Below are 6,000 nucleotides of genomic sequence, written 5' to 3' on the forward strand. Positions count from 1 at the left end.
CAAGGCAAATCTTACATTCACAATAACATACTAATTTCACATAGCATAACACAGGGGAGCACAAACTTTTGATGCTGCGCCCCCCTGCCAGGCCTCCCCCAGTCATGTGCCCCCTCTCCTACCTTGCAGTAGCGTCAAATGATGCTCCAGGGGTCACGTGATGTCATGTGACCCGTGGCGTCATGTGACACTGGTGACGTCATTTGACGCCGCGTTGCCATGGAGACACATCTGAATCACGGTAAGTTTTGTTGTTGCAGAGGCCTCACGCGAACCCCCCGGCATTAATTTAAATACCTTTGGGAGGAGCGCAAGACCTCTGCAACCGCCTGCTCCCCCCAGACAAATCTCCCATCCCCCATGGGGGGCTCGCTCTCCCGTTTACGCACTGCTGTCATAACATACACACACACACATCAAGGAAGTTAAAAAGAATATATTGTCCATTGTATCTGAGATTTGTATTGTATGTCTTTATATAGCGCCAGAAGTGTACTCAGCGCTTCACAAAGAATACAGTACAGGGAATTATAATTATACAATAAGTGCAGCAAAATCAGACAATAGGAAAGGAAATCCCTGCCCCGAAGAGCTTGCAATCTAAGAGGTTTAATGGGAAACTTAGAGACAATAAGTGCTGTAGATGGCAGTGCTTGGTCACAATGTGTGGTAGGAGTGACTGAGTGTGGGACAATAGCCATGAGTGCAGGCTATTGGGATACTTGATTTGTGGGGTGAGATTTAAGGCTGGTCAGTATTAAATGAAAAGGTTAACAGCATTTACAGGGGAAGAGATGGCAGGGACACATGAGTGAGATCAGGTGTGTATGTTTGACTTCGGGCTATGGGGAGGTCCCCAGCAGTGGGAAGGAGTAGATAGAGGGTGTGAGTGGAGGATTTGTGTGGGTGTTTTTTATTGAGGGGTATAGAAGTTGTTGGGAGAGGTGTATAAATAATGGTGGAGTGGGGAAGTTGGAGAGAACAGAGACATTCACAAAGGAGTGAGGAAACAGTAAACTGAAAAAGCAGTAGGGGGGGCATAGTAAGATGCAGGAGGAGAGACTTCACAGAGATTTTTGTTCTCTCCATGACTACATTCAAAAAAATCAAACATCGAGTTTTTACTCCAATATAAAAGAAAATACCTAATAGATTATGACTGGTCTGGTCCATAAGAGTAGCTAAATATTTAAGCCAAACTTTCTGGCACATACCGGCAAAAAAAAGTAATTAATGCATTTGTTGGGGGTAGTTCATCAAAGTGTCCTTGCTGAAAAAAATGCCTAAAAACAGTGCACCTAATTTATCAAAGCAAACCATTAGCAAAAAAACAAGGCTTGTTTCACCTTTGATAAATGTGGGGCAGTATTTGTGCACAGCGTTTGCAGGGTGTCTTTCTGATAAATGACCCTTTTATTAATTATAGATCTAGAAGTTAAAACGCCCACCAAAAGAAAGAATAAGCCCGACCTCCACCCTTCTCCCAAATAAATATATCATAAATTAACTATTTTGGGCCTCTTGCTGGAACTGGCAGAGATGGGGCCATGGGCGGCATGTTCCATGTGTCAGGTCAGTGGTGAGGTTCCCTTGCTGGGACAGGTAGGTAACCTGGTGTTCCAGGAGATTCAAGAAAGAACGTCTAAGTGCTAGAAGGGGACATGGATGGTTGCCTCTGTGTCCTCATTTCTATTCTTGTAAGAGGAAGTTTACACCCGTGGGGGCGTGGTGTAGACCCTGCTCAATACCCAAGAGGGTATTAGTATGATGCAGTGTTTCCCAATTAAATTTAGTCGTGGAACCCTTTTTTATTTTGCACAACAAAATGGAACCCCTTAAATATTTTTAGCGTAGCACGTGAAAAAAAAAAAAGCAGAATTTTTTTTTTTTGTTCAAGATCAATTACCTTTAAATTGAAAGTTATATTTTCCCAGGGGGAAGGCAACTACACGTTATGTCCTCTTTCATGTCCCATAAATAAATGCAGCCGCCCTGTATACGTGCCCATCAGGGAAAAAAATGATAAGGTTTTACTCTTACTTATATGATAAATATAGCATCAGATTCTTTGTTTATTATTATGGTGTAGGGGGGAAGGGAGCCCGCAGTGGTGTAGGGGGGAAGGGAGCCCGCAGTGGTATAGGGGGGAAGGGAGCCCGCAGTGGTGTAGGGGGGAAGGGAGCGCAGTGGTGTTGGTGTCTCCGTCCCTCCTGGCGGCTGCAATTTTTAAATGTTTTATTTTTTCGCAAAACACTTAATTTTACCTCACAGAACGCCAGGGTTTTTTAAAAGTCCCCCACTGTCCCAAAACATTTTTAGAAGACCTCAGGGTTCCGCAGAACCCCATTTGGGAAATGCTGCTCTACAATGCACATGTTGCTCCTTTACTATACAACACACACACACACACATTTATATATACATACATAATATATATACTATATACATACACATATACACACACCTCACTCCTTCCCATACACTTCCCCTCACTCCTTTCTATACTCTCCCATACACTTCCCCTCACTCCTTCCTATACACCTCCCCTGCTCACTCACACCTTTCTATACTGCCATACACTTTCCGTATAAGTAGATATCCCATGCGCCCTCCTCTCCTGTCACTGCTCTCCTGCTCCGGCGCGAGCTGTGACCGCCACCCTCCCCGCGCTCCCTTCTCACGCACCTCACTCTCCACTTTCTTCACCGGCAGCTTTTGCCACGGGTCAGCCAGCTGCGCTAGCGGCATCTTCCCCGAACGAGCAGCGCGCAGAGCCGGGGCTTCCCGCACGAGCCTCAGTGGAGCGACCAGTCTGTCTCTTCATGGCTGCTCACCCTCTCCACAGCCGCTATGGGGGAGTGGGGAGATAGGGGGGAACCCCATTTGGGAAACACTGGTGTGATGTATGTAAAGACCAAAACATAACTGTGGTGCTAGCAGGTAATAGGTTACATATGAACTAAAGAAAGGAAGAATCCCACGGTGCCGCACTAGAGAACACCCTTAACAGGTTAAAAAATATACTTGATTAATATTGAAAGTAAAATATTATGCCTCAATTTTTAATAGTTTTTTTATACACTTCTATTTTTTTGTGTTGATTAAATCAAGCCCCAAGCATAATATGTTACTTTTAATATTAATGAAGTATCTTTTTAACCTGTTACAGTTGTTCTCTAGTGCAGCACGGAGGGATTCTTCCTTTCTTTAGTTCTCATTTCTATTCTAACAGATTGTTAGTCCAAATTAAAAAGGTATCACCTCACACACCACCTACCAGAGACTCTCATATCCACCACCAGCTTAAGTTCTTTCAAATCTAAGGCTGTCTCACACTTTAATCTGGTCTGTAACTGTTTCATACGCTCATAATATATATTTTCTTTAACTGTGCATGCAATGTCTTGTATATAATGTATACCTTGTTCATTTATGTAACTGTATTTGTAACCATGTATTATTTTGTTTTACTCTGTGCCCAGGACATACTTGAAAACGAGAGGTAACTCTCAATGTATTACTTCCTGGTAAAATATTTTATAAATAAATAAACACTGAAGTACTAATGTATTCTAACAGATTAACAGTCACCAATGTAACAAGGCATGAAGCAATCTGACTTTCATGCTGATTGGAATTGAGCAAGAGTTACACAAGATTTTACCAACATCTGCACGAGTTGCATGTGATGAGTCGTGCTTCTTGGGTTTGCATGTACCCAAACTGATCAAAGTGACATGTCATATGTCTTCACGTATACGTCATATTTCTTTATTTATTAAAGAGAGCTGTTACACAGCAGATTATAAAACCGTGTCTATAATTTAAATAATTTGTATATACAGTGGTATGTTTTATTGCAGTAGTGTCCAGAAAGGCATTCCTTTGCATGGCATTCCCATTATACTTCAGTGAAATTCAATGTAACCCAAGGATCTCTAATGTCAGTCTTCTAAGGGAACGGCTGTCCACACTGGGCATGTTCAATAAATATCCACCCGTTACATGTGCATGCCATGTAAGAAAAGGCACGGGGAAATGTTAATTGTGTACCAAGTTGTACTGTGGCGCTGCCCTTCGTGTTTCCAGCACACAAGATTACATAGAAGTATATTCAAAATATTCATTTCTTTAGAATGACCATAGTGACAAGGTAAAATAAGACCAACGATTTTTAAAGTAAATGTAACAAACATTATATGTGTAAAGAATGCCAACATACAGCCCATAATAAAGCACAGACACGACTTGGATTTGTTCTTCTTATTCGTTTTAATTCTGGTCATAATATGCCACTTAATTCAGTACAAAATACAACAGATAAATAATAAACATAGACATTATTCACTATTTACTGCAACTGAGGCCTGGGTGCCTTAATATACAAGAAACAAACAGAACAATATGCATCTCCTCCCTCTCTTGCAGTGAGCAAAGGCTGCTGGAGGTAGTATGCAGTGGAGCAGTTATATCTGTGCCTTGATGTTGATGCTCTGTGTTGAGAGAATGGCAGATGGCGATACTGCAGAGGGCGGAGAGGTCAGACATGAGGCAACCCTATATGGCTTGGACTGGTTCCTGTAGTGTAGGAGGAGCTCTGTGGCCAGCGATGTAAATGCAGCTGCCACATGGGCAGGATGCACAGTCAGGCTGCGGCCTCTGCTCTGCCTCTGCTCCCGCTCTGTATTAGTGTCCTCACAGCTGCTGGATGAACCTCTGACATGCTGCAGGAGAAGGATGACCATTTCGTTAGCAGCAGCTGACTTTTCTTCCTAAAAATTTACATTTCCAATACATACAAAGAGCAAGGCCATGCAACTATGAAGTGATGTCTTTTGTTGTATACATTACTGTAGGTTACAACCCAGTAGCACTCCTTTTGCCACAAATGGATGTGGTGTGGTGGGTTTGTGTTCTGAGCTTGCAGCAGGGGTTGTGTGTGCCCATGAAGTAACACGTGGGCTGAATAATGTTGGTGTATGTAGAATTTGAACCTGTAAAAGGCTGCTTGATTTGATACTATGTTTATACGTTAATTTGCTTTATTGTTGTAATAAAAACAAGTAGCCATTTTTTGTTATTACATTTCCCTGCTCACCAAAAAGGTTGAGAACTAAGATAATACACGTGTAGCCCTCGTACCCCCACCCACCCACCCCCGTGAGAGTGGGGTGTTCGCTATAAAGATACTACCGGAGCTGCCTTTACCTGTTGGCCCACAGGGGCCTAAGTCTCCACCACGGGGAGCCTGGGGTGATACAATTAACGTCTCGGTGCAGCCCCTCCACCTGTCAGGAATACCGCGCAGTGGGAGGAGCCCCTCTCATGACCCAATGACAATAATCACACACTTTGTATAAAACAATACCTTTACTGGCAACATATAACTCTTAACGGTTCTAATGGTCACTAATAGGTACAACTACCCACCAAGCCTCGCACAGCCATAACCCACCACCGTGTAGCCCACACTGTGTCCCAAGAGTCCCACACCCAACCCCAATGTGTGAGACAGCGCTGCCCACTAATTTGAGTTGTTGGTTGGTGCACGTGTTGTGGTGAGGTACTTGCCGGGTGTGTCCACACCTGAGCGCGCTGACATGAAGACAGAGTGGATCCGCTCATCCAGCGATGAGTCCGCCTCCGTGTGGGGTGGTATCCCGCTGAAAGGTCCCACCGTGAAGATAGTCTCTGTATCTTGTCCCAGACCACAATTATCAGGGCTGTGCAGCGTTGCAGCTGTGTCCCTGAACTTATCAAACAGCTAATGGGGCAGGGTCCCTACCTAAGGGCCTGTCCCTGTATCAGCCACAATCTACCCAGGTGAGTCGGGGCCTAGGACGATACCTGGTCTAGTGCAGGGGCCACAGACGCCCTGCACCTACAACCTCCTATCCGTGTCCCAGCTCCGACTGTCTGCAAGCTCTGAGCGAGCCAAATGTATCTATCTCTGCAGCCCTATTGGCTGTGCTCGGCCAACTGACTCTCTGTCCCTAAGCA

The 6,000-nt window shown here is 44.2% G+C and overlaps 1 protein-coding gene across 1 annotated transcript in view; it reads left to right on the top strand.

The window, feature by feature from the left end:
* ZNF865 (zinc finger protein 865) overlaps positions 1-3,838 on the top strand; it is a 29,123-nt gene extending 25,285 nt beyond the window's left edge. Inside the window, exon 4 of the transcript XR_012802254.1 lies at positions 3,580-3,838. The gene's annotated coding sequence lies outside the window, so the exon portion shown is untranslated. The remainder of the gene's footprint in view (positions 1-3,579) is intronic.
* Positions 3,839-6,000: the final 2,162 nt, after the last annotated feature.

Source organism: Ascaphus truei, chromosome 6 (genome assembly GCF_040206685.1).
Source record: "Ascaphus truei isolate aAscTru1 chromosome 6, aAscTru1.hap1, whole genome shotgun sequence".
Classification (NCBI taxonomy): Eukaryota; Metazoa; Chordata; class Amphibia; order Anura; family Ascaphidae; genus Ascaphus; species Ascaphus truei.